Source organism: Liolophura sinensis, chromosome 11, assembly GCF_032854445.1.
Source record: "Liolophura sinensis isolate JHLJ2023 chromosome 11, CUHK_Ljap_v2, whole genome shotgun sequence".
Taxonomy (NCBI): domain Eukaryota; kingdom Metazoa; phylum Mollusca; class Polyplacophora; order Chitonida; family Chitonidae; genus Liolophura; species Liolophura sinensis.
The window spans coordinates 3,366,244-3,381,332 of NC_088305.1; the positions used below are offsets into that span (position 1 = coordinate 3,366,244).

The 15,089-nt window shown below is 44.4% G+C and overlaps 22 non-coding genes and 1 pseudogene across 22 annotated transcripts; all 23 read right to left on the reverse strand.

Moving 5' to 3' along the window:
* Window positions 1-804: 804 nt before the first annotated feature.
* LOC135478379 (uncharacterized) lies at window positions 805-911 on the reverse strand (annotated as a pseudogene).
* A 503-nt stretch (window positions 912-1,414) lies between these two features.
* Window positions 1,415-1,535, reverse strand: LOC135478709 (U5 spliceosomal RNA). The gene has a single exon (XR_010445609.1). It is a non-coding gene; the product is annotated as a U5 spliceosomal RNA (small nuclear RNA).
* A 503-nt stretch (window positions 1,536-2,038) lies between these two features.
* Window positions 2,039-2,156, reverse strand: LOC135478358 (U5 spliceosomal RNA). The gene has a single exon (XR_010445284.1). It is a non-coding gene; the product is annotated as a U5 spliceosomal RNA (small nuclear RNA).
* A 503-nt stretch (window positions 2,157-2,659) lies between these two features.
* On the reverse strand, window positions 2,660-2,780 carry LOC135478425 (U5 spliceosomal RNA). Its single transcript, XR_010445341.1, has one exon. It is a non-coding gene; the product is annotated as a U5 spliceosomal RNA (small nuclear RNA).
* Window positions 2,781-3,284: 504 nt separating this feature from the next.
* LOC135478681 (U5 spliceosomal RNA) lies at window positions 3,285-3,405 on the reverse strand. Its single transcript, XR_010445584.1, has one exon. It is a non-coding gene; the product is annotated as a U5 spliceosomal RNA (small nuclear RNA).
* Window positions 3,406-3,908: 503 nt separating this feature from the next.
* Window positions 3,909-4,029, reverse strand: LOC135478602 (U5 spliceosomal RNA). The gene has a single exon (XR_010445508.1). It is a non-coding gene; the product is annotated as a U5 spliceosomal RNA (small nuclear RNA).
* A 504-nt stretch (window positions 4,030-4,533) lies between these two features.
* Window positions 4,534-4,653, reverse strand: LOC135478844 (U5 spliceosomal RNA). The gene has a single exon (XR_010445738.1). It is a non-coding gene; the product is annotated as a U5 spliceosomal RNA (small nuclear RNA).
* Window positions 4,654-5,156: 503 nt separating this feature from the next.
* On the reverse strand, window positions 5,157-5,274 carry LOC135478359 (U5 spliceosomal RNA). Its single transcript, XR_010445285.1, has one exon. It is a non-coding gene; the product is annotated as a U5 spliceosomal RNA (small nuclear RNA).
* Window positions 5,275-5,777: 503 nt separating this feature from the next.
* On the reverse strand, window positions 5,778-5,898 carry LOC135478426 (U5 spliceosomal RNA). The gene has a single exon (XR_010445342.1). It is a non-coding gene; the product is annotated as a U5 spliceosomal RNA (small nuclear RNA).
* Window positions 5,899-6,402: 504 nt separating this feature from the next.
* Window positions 6,403-6,523, reverse strand: LOC135478682 (U5 spliceosomal RNA). The gene has a single exon (XR_010445585.1). It is a non-coding gene; the product is annotated as a U5 spliceosomal RNA (small nuclear RNA).
* A 503-nt stretch (window positions 6,524-7,026) lies between these two features.
* LOC135478603 (U5 spliceosomal RNA) lies at window positions 7,027-7,147 on the reverse strand. The gene has a single exon (XR_010445509.1). It is a non-coding gene; the product is annotated as a U5 spliceosomal RNA (small nuclear RNA).
* A 503-nt stretch (window positions 7,148-7,650) lies between these two features.
* LOC135478429 (U5 spliceosomal RNA) lies at window positions 7,651-7,771 on the reverse strand. The gene has a single exon (XR_010445344.1). It is a non-coding gene; the product is annotated as a U5 spliceosomal RNA (small nuclear RNA).
* Window positions 7,772-8,274: 503 nt separating this feature from the next.
* Window positions 8,275-8,395, reverse strand: LOC135478734 (U5 spliceosomal RNA). Its single transcript, XR_010445633.1, has one exon. It is a non-coding gene; the product is annotated as a U5 spliceosomal RNA (small nuclear RNA).
* Window positions 8,396-8,898: 503 nt separating this feature from the next.
* On the reverse strand, window positions 8,899-9,019 carry LOC135478604 (U5 spliceosomal RNA). The gene has a single exon (XR_010445510.1). It is a non-coding gene; the product is annotated as a U5 spliceosomal RNA (small nuclear RNA).
* Window positions 9,020-9,934: 915 nt separating this feature from the next.
* Window positions 9,935-10,054, reverse strand: LOC135478782 (U5 spliceosomal RNA). Its single transcript, XR_010445678.1, has one exon. It is a non-coding gene; the product is annotated as a U5 spliceosomal RNA (small nuclear RNA).
* Window positions 10,055-10,557: 503 nt separating this feature from the next.
* On the reverse strand, window positions 10,558-10,678 carry LOC135478786 (U5 spliceosomal RNA). Its single transcript, XR_010445682.1, has one exon. It is a non-coding gene; the product is annotated as a U5 spliceosomal RNA (small nuclear RNA).
* A 503-nt stretch (window positions 10,679-11,181) lies between these two features.
* On the reverse strand, window positions 11,182-11,302 carry LOC135478605 (U5 spliceosomal RNA). Its single transcript, XR_010445511.1, has one exon. It is a non-coding gene; the product is annotated as a U5 spliceosomal RNA (small nuclear RNA).
* Window positions 11,303-11,805: 503 nt separating this feature from the next.
* On the reverse strand, window positions 11,806-11,926 carry LOC135478430 (U5 spliceosomal RNA). The gene has a single exon (XR_010445345.1). It is a non-coding gene; the product is annotated as a U5 spliceosomal RNA (small nuclear RNA).
* A 503-nt stretch (window positions 11,927-12,429) lies between these two features.
* Window positions 12,430-12,550, reverse strand: LOC135478869 (U5 spliceosomal RNA). Its single transcript, XR_010445760.1, has one exon. It is a non-coding gene; the product is annotated as a U5 spliceosomal RNA (small nuclear RNA).
* Window positions 12,551-13,053: 503 nt separating this feature from the next.
* On the reverse strand, window positions 13,054-13,174 carry LOC135478569 (U5 spliceosomal RNA). The gene has a single exon (XR_010445477.1). It is a non-coding gene; the product is annotated as a U5 spliceosomal RNA (small nuclear RNA).
* Window positions 13,175-13,677: 503 nt separating this feature from the next.
* LOC135478902 (U5 spliceosomal RNA) lies at window positions 13,678-13,798 on the reverse strand. Its single transcript, XR_010445791.1, has one exon. It is a non-coding gene; the product is annotated as a U5 spliceosomal RNA (small nuclear RNA).
* Window positions 13,799-14,301: 503 nt separating this feature from the next.
* On the reverse strand, window positions 14,302-14,422 carry LOC135478607 (U5 spliceosomal RNA). Its single transcript, XR_010445513.1, has one exon. It is a non-coding gene; the product is annotated as a U5 spliceosomal RNA (small nuclear RNA).
* A 503-nt stretch (window positions 14,423-14,925) lies between these two features.
* On the reverse strand, window positions 14,926-15,046 carry LOC135478787 (U5 spliceosomal RNA). The gene has a single exon (XR_010445683.1). It is a non-coding gene; the product is annotated as a U5 spliceosomal RNA (small nuclear RNA).
* Window positions 15,047-15,089: the final 43 nt, after the last annotated feature.

Sequence of the window (15,089 nt, forward strand, 5' to 3'; positions counted from 1 at the left end):
ATGTGGCGTAAAGCCATAATCATTCATTCATTCATTCTATCCAGCGTCTCATCCAGTCCATGACAAGGCGTGTCAGAACTGTTATTCGTGCCCGTGGTGGTCACAACAGATACTGACATTCCACTCAAGTGCGGGACTCATTGTGAGTGTCTTACCTCAACTTGATGGCCTTGTTGTCTAGATATGGACCCTTCCTTAATCTGTGTAAAAAAATATTTGCAGAATAGCAATTCTTATTTAGTTATGCATAATTGAAAAGACTGCATCACCTCCACAAAAAACCGGGTTATGCGTTTCTTTTTTTGGATAGTATACTCACTCAGTGCTGCTCGACTTATGCGTGTTCAGTATTTAATATGGGGCGTTTATATTTTTGTTCAGTATAATTGGCCGCTGGCTCAATTTGTCTATCTTACCATTCGAAGATTGGAGGCGCATTATAACCTCATTTTTTAAAACACCAGCCTTTGCTGCTGTAGACCGAAAGCGTGTACAGCGTCTGTCTGTGACGTTGTGTCATTGTTATAGGTGGTCGGGGTAAGTAACACGCTGGGTTAGGTCCATGACGTCTACCGTCGGTAAATGGCCCGGTTGTGCTCCAACTTAGCTTGTGATGCGCTGGAACACGTGGAAATAGTCCAAAACTTTTAGAGCTGTATGTGTACAGCTGTAAGAGAATTCGACCTCTTCCTAATAATGCCTCCGTGCGGCAGGGCAGCGCAATTCTGCCATATACCAATGCTACTTGATACTCCTTTTAGGCAATTTGAGGTTTGTTTTTCATTTGGAAAAATTTTTTGTCGTTCCTACCAGTCGGGACAAAGTCTATAGACTCATTAGTATGTTCCTCCCCACGGAAATCTTTAGTAAAAGGCGAAAGATTTATTCGTGGATTTGAAGAGTCAGAGTTAGTCTTTATCAGTGGCTGCTGTAAAACCTACCTAACTGGTCGCTGGACGAGATGGGGGATTTACTATGCTCAACAATAATGTACCTACCTCAATTAATTGGCCGCTGGCTCAATTTGTCTATCTTACCATTCGAAGATTGGAGGCGCATTATAACCTCATTTTTTAAAACACCAGCCTTTGCTGCTGTAGACCGAAAGCGTGTACAGCGTCTGTCTGTGACGTTGTGTCATTGTTATAGGTGGTCGGTGTAAGTAACACACTGGGTTAGGTCCATGACGTCTACCGTCGGTAAATGGCCCGGTTGTGCTCCAACTTAGCTTGTGATGCGCTGGGACACGTGGAAATAGTCCAAAACTATTAGAGCTGTATGTGTACAGCTGTAAGAGAATTCGACCTCTTCCTAATAATGCCTCCGTGCCGCAGGGCAGCGCAATTCTGCCATATACCAATGCTACTTGATACTCCTTTTAGGCAATTTGATGTTTGTTTTTCATTTGGAAAATTGTCCCGACTGGTCGGAACGACAAAAAATAGCCTATAGACTCATTAGTATGTTCCTCCCCACGGAAATCTTTAGTAAAAGGCGAAAGATTTATTCGTGGATTTGAAGAGAAACCAGAGTTAGTCTTCATCAGTGGCTGCTGTAAAACCTACCTAACTGGTCGCTGAACGAGATGGGGGATTTACTATGCTCAACAATAATGTACCTACCTCAATTAATTGGGCGCTGGCTCAATTTGTCTATCTTACCATTCGAAGATTGGAGGCCCATTATAACCTCATTTTTAAAAACACCAGCCTTTGCTGCTGTAGACCGAAAGCTTGTACAGCGTCTGTCTGTGACGTTGTGTCATTGTTGTAGGCGGTCGGGGTAAGTAACACGCTGGGCTAGGTCCATGACGTCTACCGTCGGTGATTGGCCCGGTTATGTTCCAACTTAGCCTGTAATGCGCTGGGACACGTGGAAGTAGTCCAAAACTTTTAGAGCTGTATGTGTACAGCTGTAAGAGAATTCGACCTCTTCCTAATAATGCCTCCGTGCGGCAGGGCAGCGCAATTCTGCCATATACCAATGCTACTTGATACTCCTTTTAGGCAATTTGATGTTTGTTTTTCATTTGGAAAATTGTCCCGACTGGTCGGAACGACAAAAAATAGTCTATAGACTCATTAGTATGTTCCTCCCCACGGAAATCTTTAGTAAAAGGCGAAAGATTTATTCGTGGATTTGAAGAGTCAGAGTTAGTCTTTATCAGTGGCTGCTGTAAAACCTACCTAACTGGTCGCTGGACGAGATGGGGGATTTACTATGCTCAAGAATAATGTACCTACCTCAATTAATTGGGCGCTGGCTCAATTTGTCTATCTTACCATTCGAAGATTGGAGGCGCATTATAACCTCATTTTTTAAAACACCAGCCTTTGCTGCTGTAGACCGAAAGGGTGTACAGCGTCTGTCTGTGACGTTGTGTCATTGTTATAGGTAGTCGAGGTAAGTAACACGCTGGGTTAGGTCCATGACGTCTACCGTCGGTGATTGGCCCGGTTATGTTCCAACTTAGCCTGTGATGCGCTGGAACACGTGGAAATAGTCCAAAACTTTTAGAGCTGTATGTGTACAGCTGTAAGAGAATTCGACCTCTTCCTAATAATGCCTCCGTGCGGCAGGGCAGCGCAATTCTGCCATATACCAATGCTACTTGATACTACTTTTAGGCAATTTGATGTTTGTTTTTCATTTGGAAAATTGTCCCGACTGGTCGGGACGACAAAAAATAGTCTTTAGACTCATTAGTATGTTCCTCCCCACGGAAATCTTTAGTAAAAGGCGAAAGATTTATTCGTGGATTTGAAGAGAAACCAGAGTTAGTCTTCATCAGTGGCTGCTGTAAAGCCTACCTAACTGGTCGCTGGACGAGATGGGAGATTTACTCTGCGCAACAATAACGTACCTACCTCAATTAATTGGCCGCTGGCTCAATTTGTCTCTTGCAACAGCCAAAGATTGGAGGCGCATTTTAACCTCATTTTTTAAAACACCAGCCTTTGCTGATGAAGACCGGAAGCGTGTACATCGTCTGTCTGTGACGAGGTGTCATTGTTGTAGGCGGTCGGGGTAAGGAACACGCTGGGCAAGGTCCACGACGTCTACCGTCGGTGATTGGCCCGGTTATGTTCCAACTTAGCCTGTGATGCGCTGGAACACGTGGAAATAGTCCAAAACTTTTAGAGCTGTATGTGTACAGCTGTAAGAGAATTCGACCTCTTCCTAATAATGCCTCCGTGCGGCAGGGCAGCGCAATTCTGCCATATACCAATGCTACTTGATACACCTTTTTAGGCAATTTGATGTTTGTTTTTCATTTGGAAAATTTTCCCGACTGGTCGGGACGACAAAAAATAGTCTATAGACTCATTAGTATGTTCCTCCCCACGGAAATCTTTAGTAAAAGGCGAAAGATTTATTCGTGGATTTGAAGAGAAACCAGAGTTAGTCTTCATCAGTGGCTGCTGTGAAACGTATCTAACTGGTCGCTGGACGAGATGGGAGATTTACTCTGCGCAACAATAACGTACCTACCTCAATTATTTGGCCGCTGGCTCAATTTGTCTCTTGCAACAGCCGAAGATTGGTGGCGCATTTTAACCTCATTTTTTAAAATACCAGACTTTGCTGATGAAGACCGGAAGCGTTTACAACGTCTGTCTGTGACGTTGTGTCATTGTTATAGGCGGTCGGGGTAAGGAACACGCTGGGCTTGGTCCATGACATCTACCGTCGGTGAATGACCCGGTTGTGCTCCAACTTAGCTTGTGATGCGCTGGGACACGTGGAAATAGTCTAAAACTTTTAGAGCTGTATGTGTACAGCTGTAAGAGAATTCGACCTCTTCCTAATAATGCCTCCGTGCCGCAGGGCAGCGCAATTCTGCCATATACCAATGCTATTTGATACTCCTTTTAGGCAATTTGATGTTTGTTTTGCATTTGGAAAATTGTCCCGACTGGTCGGAACGACAAAAAATAGTCTATAGACTCATTAGTATGTTCCTCCCCACGGAAATCTTTAGTAAAAGGCGAAAGATTTATTCGTGGATTTGAAGAGAAACCAGAGTTAGTCTTCATCAGTGGCTGCTGTGAAACCTACCTAACTGGTCGCTGGACGAGATAGGGGATTTACTCTGCGCAACAATAACGTACCTACCTCAATTAATTGGCCGCTGGCTCAATTTGTCTCTTGCAACAGCCGAAGATTGGTGGCGCATTTTAACCTCATTTTATAAAACACCAGCCTTTGCTGATGAAGACCGGAAGCGTTTACAACGTCTGTCTGTGACGTTGTGTCATTCTTATAGGTGGTCGGGGTAAGGAACACGCTGGGTTAGGTACATGACATCTATCGTCGGTAAATGGCCCGGTTGTGCTCCAACTTAGCTTGTGATGCGCTGGGACACGTGGAAATAGTCCAAAACTTTTAGAGCTGTATGTGTACAGCTGTAAGAGAATTCGACCTCTTCCTAATAATGCCTCCGTGCCGCAGGGCAGCGCAATTCTGCCATATACCAATGCTACTTGATACTCCTTTTAGGCAATTTGATGTTTGTTTTTCATTTGGAAAATTCTCCCGACTGGTCGGAACGACAAAAAATAGCCTATAGACTCATTAGTATGTTCCTCCCCACGGAAATCTTTAGTAAAAGGCGAAAGATTTATTCGTGGATTTGAAGAGAAACCAGAGTTAGTCTTCATCAGTGGCTGCTGTAAAACCTACCTAACTGGTCGCTGAACGAGATGGGGGATTTACTATGCTCAACAATAATGTACCTACCTCAATTAATTGGGCGCTGGCTCAATTTGTCTATCTTACCATTCGAAGATTGGAGGCCCATTATAACCTCATTTTTAAAAACACCAGCCTTTGCTGCTGTAGACCGAAAGCTTGTACAGCGTCTGTCTGTGACGTTGTGTCATTGTTGTAGGCGGTCGGGGTAAGTAACACGCTGGGCTAGGTCCATGACGTCTACCGTCGGTGATTGGCCCGGTTATGTTCCAACTTAGCCTGTAATGCGCTGGGACACGTGGAAGTAGTCCAAAACTTTTAGAGCTGTATGTGTACAGCTGTAAGAGAATTCGACCTCTTCCTAATAATGCCTCCGTGCGGCAGGGCAGCGCAATTCTGCCATATACCAATGCTACTTGATACTCCTTTTAGGCAATTTGATGTTTGTTTTTCATTTGGAAAATTGTCCCGACTGGTCGGAACGACAAAAAATAGTCTATAGACTCATTAGTATGTTCCTCCCCACGGAAATCTTTAGTAAAAGGCGAAAGATTTATTCGTGGATTTGAAGAGTCAGAGTTAGTCTTTATCAGTGGCTGCTGTAAAACCTACCTAACTGGTCGCTGGACGAGATGGGGGATTTACTATGCTCAAGAATAATGTACCTACCTCAATTAATTGGGCGCTGGCTTAATTTGTCTATCTTACCATTCGAAGATTGGAGGCGCATTATAACCTCATTTTTTAAAACACCAGCCTTTGCTGCTGTAGACCGAAAGCGTGTACAGCGTCTGTCTGTGACGTTGTGTCATTGTTATAGGTAGTCGAGGTAAGTAACACGCTGGGTTAGGTCCATGACGTCTACCGTCGGTGATTGGCCCGGTTATGTTCCAACTTAGCCTGTGATGCGCTGGAACACGTGGAAATAGTCCAAAACTTTTAGAGCTGTATGTGTACAGCTGTAAGAGAATTCGACCTCTTCCTAATAATGCCTCCGTGCGGCAGGGCAGCGCAATTCTGCCATATACCAATGCTACTTGATACTACTTTTAGGCAATTTGATGTTTGTTTTTCATTTGGAAAATTGTCCCGACTGGTCGGGACGACAAAAAATAGTCTTTAGACTCATTAGTATGTTCCTCCCCACGGAAATCTTTAGTAAAAGGCGAAAGATTTATTCGTGGATTTGAAGAGAAACCAGAGTTAGTCTTCATCAGTGGCTGCTGTAAAGCCTACCTAACTGGTCGCTGGACGAGATGGGAGATTTACTCTGCGCAACAATAACGTACCTACCTCAATTAATTGGCCGCTGGCTCAATTTGTCTCTTGCAACAGCCAAAGATTGGAGGCGCATTTTAACCTCATTTTTTAAAACACCAGCCTTTGCTGATGAAGACCGGAAGCGTGTACATCGTCTGTCTGTGACGAGGTGTCATTGTTGTAGGCGGTCGGGGTAAGGAACACGCTGGGCAAGGTCCACGACGTCTACCGTCGGTGATTGGCCCGGTTATGTTCCAACTTAGCCTGTGATGCGCTGGAACACGTGGAAATAGTCCAAAACTTTTAGAGCTGTATGTGTACAGCTGTAAGAGAATTCGACCTCTTCCTAATAATGCCTCCGTGCGGCAGGGCAGCGCAATTCTGCCATATACCAATGCTACTTGATACACCTTTTTAGGCAATTTGATGTTTGTTTTTCATTTGGAAAATTTTCCCGACTGGTCGGGACGACAAAAAATAGTCTATAGACTCATTAGTATGTTCCTCCCCACGGAAATCTTTAGTAAAAGGCGAAAGATTTATTCGTGGATTTGAAGAGAAACCAGAGTTAGTCTTCATCAGTGGCTGCTGTGAAACGTATCTAACTGGTCGCTGGACGAGATGGGAGATTTACTCTGCGCAACAATAACGTACCTACCTCAATTATTTGGCCGCTGGCTCAATTTGTCTCTTGCAACAGCCGAAGATTGGTGGCGCATTTTAACCTCATTTTTTAAAATACCAGACTTTGCTGATGAAGACCGGAAGCGTTTACAACGTCTGTCTGTGACGTTGTGTCATTGTTATAGGCGGTCGGGGTAAGGAACACGCTGGGCTTGGTCCATGACATCTACCGTCGGTGAATGACCCGGTTGTGCTCCAACTTAGCTTGTGATGCGCTGGGACACGTGGAAATAGTCTAAAACTTTTAGAGCTGTATGTGTACAGCTGTAAGAGAATTCGACCTCTTCCTAATAATGCCTCCGTGCCGCAGGGCAGCGCAATTCTGCCATATACCAATGCTATTTGATACTCCTTTTAGGCAATTTGATGTTTGTTTTGCATTTGGAAAATTGTCCCGACTGGTCGGAACGACAAAAAATAGTCTATAGACTCATTAGTATGTTCCTCCCCACGGAAATCTTTAGTAAAAGGCGAAAGATTTATTCGTGGATTTGAAGAGAAACCAGAGTTAGTCTTCATCAGTGGCTGCTGTGAAACCTACCTAACTGGTCGCTGGACGAGATAGGGGATTTACTCTGCGCAACAATAACGTACCTACCTCAATTAATTGGCCGCTGGCTCAATTTGTCTCTTGCAACAGCCGAAGATTGGTGGCGCATTTTAACCTCATTTTATAAAACACCAGCCTTTGCTGATGAAGACCGAAAGCGTTTACAACGTCTGTCTGTGACGTTGTGTCATTCTTATAGGTGGTCGGGGTAAGGAACACGCTGGGTTAGGTACATGACATCTATCGTCGGTAAATGGCCCGGTTGTGCTCCAACTTAGCTTGTGATGCGCTGGGACACGTGGAAATAGTCCAAAACTTTTAGAGCTGTATGTGTACAGCTGTAAGAGAATTCGACCTCTTCCTAATAATGCCTCCGTGCCGCAGGGCAGCGCAATTCTGCCATATACCAATGCTACTTGATACTCCTTTTAGGCAATTTGATGTTTGTTTTTTATTTGGAAAATTGTCCCGACTGGTCGGGACGACAAAAAATAGTCTATAGACTCATTAGTATGTTCCTCCCCACGGAAATCTTTAGTAAAAGGCGAAAGATTTATTCGTGGATTTGAAGAGAAACCAGAGTTAGTCTTTATCAGTGTCTGCTGTAAAACCTACCTAACTGGTCGCTGGACGAGATGGGGGATTTACTATGCTCAACAATAATGTACCTACCTCAATTAATTGGGCGCTGGCTCAATTTGTCTATCTTACCATTCGAAGATTGGAGGCGCATTATAACCTCATTTTTTAAAACACCAGCCTTTGCTGCTGTAGACCGAAAGCGTGTACAGCGTCTGTCTGTGACGTTGTGTCATTGTTATAGGTGGTCGGGGTAAGTAACACGCTGGGTTAGGTCCATGACGTCTACCGTCGGTAAATGGCCCGGTTGTGCTCCAACTTAGCTTGTGATGCGCTGGGACACGTGGAAATAGTCCAAAACTTTTAGAGCTGTATGTGTACAGCTGTAAGAGAATTCGACCTCTTCCTAATAATGCCTCCGTGCCGCAGGGCAGCGCAATTCTGCCATATACCAATGCTACTTGATACTCCTTTTAGGCAATTTGATGTTTGTTTTTCATTTGGAAAATTGTCCCGACTGGTCGGGACGACAAAAAATAGTCTATAGACTCATTAGTATGTTCCTCCCCACGGAAATCTTTAGTAAAAGGCGAAAGATTTACTCGTGGATTTGAAGAGAAACCAGAGTTAGTCTTCATCAGTGGCTGCTGTGAAACGTATCTAACTGGTCGCTGGAAGAGATGGGAGATTTACTCTGCGCAACAATAACGTACCTACCTCAATTAATTGGCCGCTGGCTCAATTTGTCTATCTTATTATTCGAAGATTGGAGGCGCATTATAACCTCATTTTTTAAAACACCAGCCTTTGCTGCTGTAGACCGAAAGCGTGTACAGCGTCTGTCTGTGACGTTGTGTCATTGTTATAGGTGGTCGGTGTAAGTAACACGCTGGGTTAGGTCCATGACGTCTACCGTCGGTAAATGGCCCGGTTGTGCTCCAACTTAGCTTGTGATGCGCTGGGACACGTGGAAATAGTCCAAAACTTTTAGAGCTGTATGTGTACAGCTGTAAGAGAATTCGACCTCTTCCTAATAATGCCTCCGTGCGGCAGGGCAGCGCAATTCTGCCATATACCAATGCTACTTGATACTCCTTTTAGGCAATTTGATGTTTGTTTTTCATTTGGAAAACTGTCCCGACTGGTCGGAACGACAAAAAATAGTCTATAGACTCATTAGTATGTTCCTCCCCACGGAAATCTTTAGTAAAAGGCGAAAGATTTATTCGTGGATTTGAAGAGAAACCAGAGTTAGTCTTCATCAGTGGCTGCTGAAAAACCTACATAACTGGTCGCTGGACGAAATGGGAGATTTACTCTGCGCAACAATAACGTACCTACCTCAATTAATTGGCCGCTGGCTCAATTTGTCTCTTGCAACAGCCAAAGAGAGGAGGCGCATTTTAACCTCATTTTATAAAACACTAGCCTTTGCTGATGAAGACCGGAAGCGTGTACAGCGTCTGTCTGTGACGAGGTGTCATTGTTGTATGCGGTCGGGATAAGGAACACGCTGGGCTAGGTCCATGAGGTCTACCGTCGGTGATTGGCCCGGTTATGTTCCAACATAGCCTGTGATGCGCTCGAACATGTGGAAATAGTCCAAAACTTTTAGAGCTGTATGTGTACAGAGCTGTATGTGGATTTGAAGAGAAACCAGGGTTAGTCTTCATCAGTGGCTGCTGTGAAACGTATCTAACTGGTCGCTGGACAAGATGGGAGATTTACTCTGCGCAACAATAACGTACCTACCTCAATTAATTGGCCGCTGGCTCAGTTTGTCTATCTTACCATTCGAAGATTGGAGGCGCATTATAACCTCATTTTTTAAAACACCAGCCTTTGCTGCTGTAGACCGAAAGCGTGTACAGCGTCTGTCTGTGACGTTGTGTCATTGTTATAGGTGGTCGGTGTAAGTAACACACTGGGTTAGGTCTATGACGTCTACGGTCGGTAAATGGCCCGGTTGTGCTCCAACTTAGCTTGTGATGCGCTGGGACACGTGGAAATAGTCCAAAACTATTAGAGCTGTATGTGTACAGCTGTAAGAGAATTCGACCTCTTCCTAATAATGCCTCCGTGCCGCAGGGCAGCGCAATTCTGCCATATACCAATGCTACTTGATACTCCTTTTAGGCAATTTGATGTTTGTTTTTCATTTGGAAAATTCTCCCGACTGGTCGGAACGACAAAAAATAGTCTTTAGACTCATTAGTATGTTCCTCCCCACGGAAATCTTTAGTAAAAGGCGAAAGATTTATTCGTGGATTTGAAGAGAAACCAGAGTTAGTCTTCATCAGTGGCTGCTGTGAAACGTATCTAACTGGTCGCTGGACAAAATGGGAGATTTACTCTGCGCAACAATAACGTACCTACCTCAATTAATTGGCCGCTGGCTCAGGTTGTCTATCTTACCATTCGAAGATTGGAGGCCCATTATAACCTCATTTTTTAAAACACCAGCCTTTGCTGCTGTAGACCGAAAGCGTGTACAGCGTCTGTCTGTGACGTTGTGTCATTGTTATAGGTGGTCGGTGTAAGTAACACACTGGGTTAGGTCCATGACATCTACCGTCGGTAAATGGCCCGGTTGTGCTCCAACTTAGCTTGTGATGCGCTGGGACACGTGGAAATAGTCCAAAACTATTAGAGCTGTATGTGTACAGCTGTAAGAGAATTCGACCTCTTCCTAATAATGCCTCCGTGCGGCAGGGCAGAGCAAATCTGCCATATACCAATGCTACTTGATACTCCCTTTAGGCAATTTGATGTTTGTTTTTCATTTGGAAAATTGTCCCGACTGGTAGGAACGACAAAAAATAGTCTATAGACTCATTAGTATGTTCCTCCCCACGGAAATCTTTAGTAAAAGGCGAAAGATTTATTCGTGGATTTGAAGAGAAACCAGAGTTAGTCTTCATCAGTGGCTGCTGTAAAACCTACCTAACTGGTCGCTGGACGAGATGGGGGATTTACTATGCTCAACAATAACGTACCTACCTCAATTAATTGGCCGCTGGCTCAATTTGTCTCATGCAACAGCCGAAGATTGGAGGCGTATTTTAACCTCATTTTTTAAAACACCAGCCTTTGCTGATGAAGACCGGAAGCGTGTACATCGTCTGTCTGTAACGAGGTGTCATTGTTGTAGGCGGTCGGGGTAAGTAACACGCTGGGCAAGGTCCATGACGTCTACCGTCGGTGATTGGCCCGGTTATGTTCCAACTTAGCCTGTGATGCGCTGGAACACGTGGAAATAGTCCAAAACTTTTAGAGCTGTATGTGTACAGCTGTAAGAGAATTCGACCTCTTCCTAATAATGCCTCCGTGCGGCAGGGCAGCGCAATTCTGCCATATACCAATGCTACTTGATACTCCTTTTAGGCAATTTGATGTTTGTTTTGCATTTGGAAAATTGTCCCGACTGGTCGGAACGACAAAAAATAGTCTATAGACTCATTAGTATGTTCCTCCCCACGGAAATCTTTAGTAAAAGGCGAAAGATTTATTCGTGGATTTGAAGAGAAACCAGAGTTAGTCTTCATCAGTGTCTGCTGTAAAACCTACCTAACTGGTCGCTGGACGAGATGGGGGATTTACTATGCTCAACAATAACGTACCTACCTCAATTAATTGGGCGCTGGCTCAATTTGTCTATCTTACCATTCGAAGATTAGAGGCGCATTATAACCTCATTTTTAAAAACACCAGCCTTTGCTGCTGTAGACCGAAAGCGTGTACAGCGTCTGTCTGTGACGTTGTGTCATTGTTATAGGTGGTCGGGGTAAGTAACACGCTGGGTTAGGTCCATGACGTCTACCGTCGGTAAATGGCCCGGTTGTGCTCCAACTTAGCTTGTGATGCGCTGGGACACGTGGAAATAGTCCAAAACTATTAGAGCTGTATGTGTACAGCTGTAAGAGAATTCGACCTCTTCCTAATAATGCCTCCGTGCGGCAGGGCAGCGCAATTCTGCCATATACCAATGCTACTTGATACTCCTTTTAGGCAATTTGATGTTTGTTTTTCATTTGGAAAATTGTCCCGACTGGTCGGGACGACAAAAAATAGTCTATAGACTCATTAGTATGTTCCTCCCCACGGAAATCTTTAGTAAAAGGCGAAAGATTTATTCGTGGATTTGAAGAGAAACCAGAGTTAGTCTTCATCAGTGGCTGCTGTAAAACCTACCTATCTGGTCTCTGGACGAGATGGGGGATTTACTATGCTCAACAATAATGTACCTACCTCAATTATTTGGCCGCTGGCTCAATTTGTCTATCTTACCATTCGAAGATTGGAGGCGCATTATAACCTCATTTTTTAAAACACCAGCCTTTGCTGCTGTAGACCGAAAGCGTGTACAGCGTCTGTCTGTGACGTTGTGTCATTGTTATAGGTGGTCGGTGTAAGTAACACGCTGGGTTAGGTCCATGACATCTACCGTCGGTAAATGGCCCGGTTGTGCTCCAACTTAGCTTGTGATGCGCTGGGACACGTGGAAATAGTCCAAAACTATTAGAGCTGTATGTGTACAGCTGTAAGAGAATTCGACCTCTTCCTAATAATGCCTCCGTGCCGCAGGGCAGCGCAATTCTGCCATATACCAATGCTACTTGATACTCCTTTTAGGCAATTTGATGTTTGTTTTTCATTTGGAAAATTGTACCGACTGGTCGGGGCGACAAAAAATAGTCTATAGACTCATTAGTATGTTCCTCCCCACGGAAATCTTTAGTAAAAGGCGAAAGATTTATTCGTGGATTTGAAGAGAAACCAGAGTTAGTCTTCATCAGTGGCTGCTGTGAAACGTATCTAACTGGTCGCTGGACGAGATTGGAGATTTACTCTGCGCAACAATAACGTACCTACCTCAATTAATTGGCCGCTGGCTCAATTTGTCTCATGCAACAGCCGAAGATTGGTGGCGCATTTTAACCTCATTTTTTAAAACACCAGACTTTGCTGATGAAGACCGGAAGCGTGTACAGCGTCTGTCTGTGACGAGGTGTCATTGTTGTAGGCGGTCGGGGTAAGGAACACGCTGGGCAAGGTCCATGACGTCTACCGTCGGTGATTGGCCCGGTTATGTTCCAACTTAGCCTGTGATGCGCTGGAACACGTGGAAATAGTCCAAAACTATTAGAGCTGTATGTGTACAGCTGTAAGAGAATTCGACCTCTTCCTAATAATGCCTCCGTGCCGCAGGGCAGCGCAATTCTGCCATATACCAATGCTACTTGATACTCCTTTTAGGCAATTTGATGTTTGTTTTTCATTTGGAAAATTGTCCCGACTGGTCGGGACGACGAAAAATAGTCTATAGACTCATTAGTATGTTCCTCCCCACGGAAATCTTTAGTAAAAGGCGAAAGATTTATTCGTGGATTTGAAGAGAAACCAGAGTTAGTCTTCATCAGTGGCTGCTGTAAAACCTACCTAACTGGTCGCTGGACGAGATGGGGGATTTACTCTGCGGAACAATAACGTACCTACCTCAATTAATTGGCCGCTGGCTCAATTTGTCTCTTACAACAGCCGAAGATTGGTGGCGCATTTTAACCTCATTTTTTAAAACACCAGACTTTGCTGATGAAGACCGGAAGCGTTTACAACGTCTGTCTGTTACGTTGTGTCATTGTTATAGGTGGTCGGGGTAAGGAACACGCTGGGCTACGTCCATGACATCTACCGTCAGTGATTGGCCCGGTTGTGCTCCAACTTAGCTTGTGATGCGCTGGGACACGTGGAAATAGTCCAAAACTATTAGAGCTGTATGTGTACAGCTGTAAGAGAATTCGACCTCTTCCTAATAATGCCTCCGTGCGGCAGGGCAGCGCAATTCTGCCATATACCAATGCTACTTGATACTCCTTTTAGGCAATTTGATGTTTGTTTTTCATTTGGAAAATTGTCCCGACTGGTCAGAACGACAAAAAATAGTCTATAGACTCATTAGTATGTTCCTCCCCACGGAAATCTTTAGTAAAAGGCGAAAGATTTATTCGTGGATTTGAAGAGAAACCAGGGTTAGTCTTCATCAGTGGCTGCTGTGAAACGTATCTAACTGGTCGCTGGACAAGATGGGAGATTTACTCTGCGCAACAATAACGTACCTACCTCAATTAATTGGCCGCTGGCTCAGTTTGTCTATCTTACCATTCGAAGATTGGAGGCGCATTATAACCTCATTTTTTAAAACACCAGCCTTTGCTGCTGTAGACCGAAAGCGTGTACAGCGTCTGTCTGTGACGTTGTGTCATTGTTATAGGTGGTCGGTGTAAGTAACACACTGGGTTAGGTCTGTGACGTCTACGGTCGGTAAATGGCCCGGTTGTGCTCCAACTTAGCTTGTGATGCGCTGGGACACGTGGAAATAGTCCAAAACTATTAGAGCTGTATGTGTACAGCTGTAAGAGAATTCGACCTCTTCCTAATAATGCCTCCGTGCCGCAGGGCAGCGCAATTCTGCCATATACCAATGCTACTTGATACTCCTTTTAGGCAATTTGATGTTTGTTTTTCATTTGGAAAATTGTCCCGACTGGTCGGAACGACAAAAAATAGTCTATAGACTCATTAGTATGTTCCTCCCCACGGAAATCTTTAGTAAAAGGCGAAAGATTTATTCGTGGATTTGAAGAGAAACCAGAGTTAGTCTTCATCAGTGGCTGCTGTGAAACGTATCTAACTGGTCGCTGGACAAGATGGGAGATTTACTCTGCGCAACAATAACGTACCTACCTCAATTAATTGGCCGCTGGCTCAGGTTGTCTATCTTACCATTCGAAGATTGGAGGCCCATTATAACCTCATTTTTTAAAACACCAGCCTTTGCTGCTGTAGACCGAAAGCGTGTACAGCGTCTGTCTGTGACGTTGTGTCATTGTTATAGGTGGTCGGTGTAAGTAACACACTGGGTTAGGTCCATGACATCTACGGTCGGTAAATGGCCCGGTTGTGCTCCAACTTAGCTTGTGATGCGCTGGGACACGTGGAAATAGTCCAAAACTATTAGAGCTGTATGTGTACAGCTGTAAGAGAATTCGACCTCTTCCTAATAATGCCTCCGTGCGGCAGAGCAGAGCAAATCTGCCATATACCAATGCTACTTGATACTCCTTTTAGGCAATTTGATGTCTGTTTTTCATTTGGAAAATTGTCCCGACTGGTAGGAACGACAAAAAATAGTCTATAGACTCATTAGTATGTTCCTCCCCACGGAAATCTTTAGTAAAAGGCGAAAGATTTATTCGTGGATTTGAAGAGAAACCAGAGTTAGTCTTTATCAGTGGCTGCTGTAAAACCTACCTAACTGGTCGCT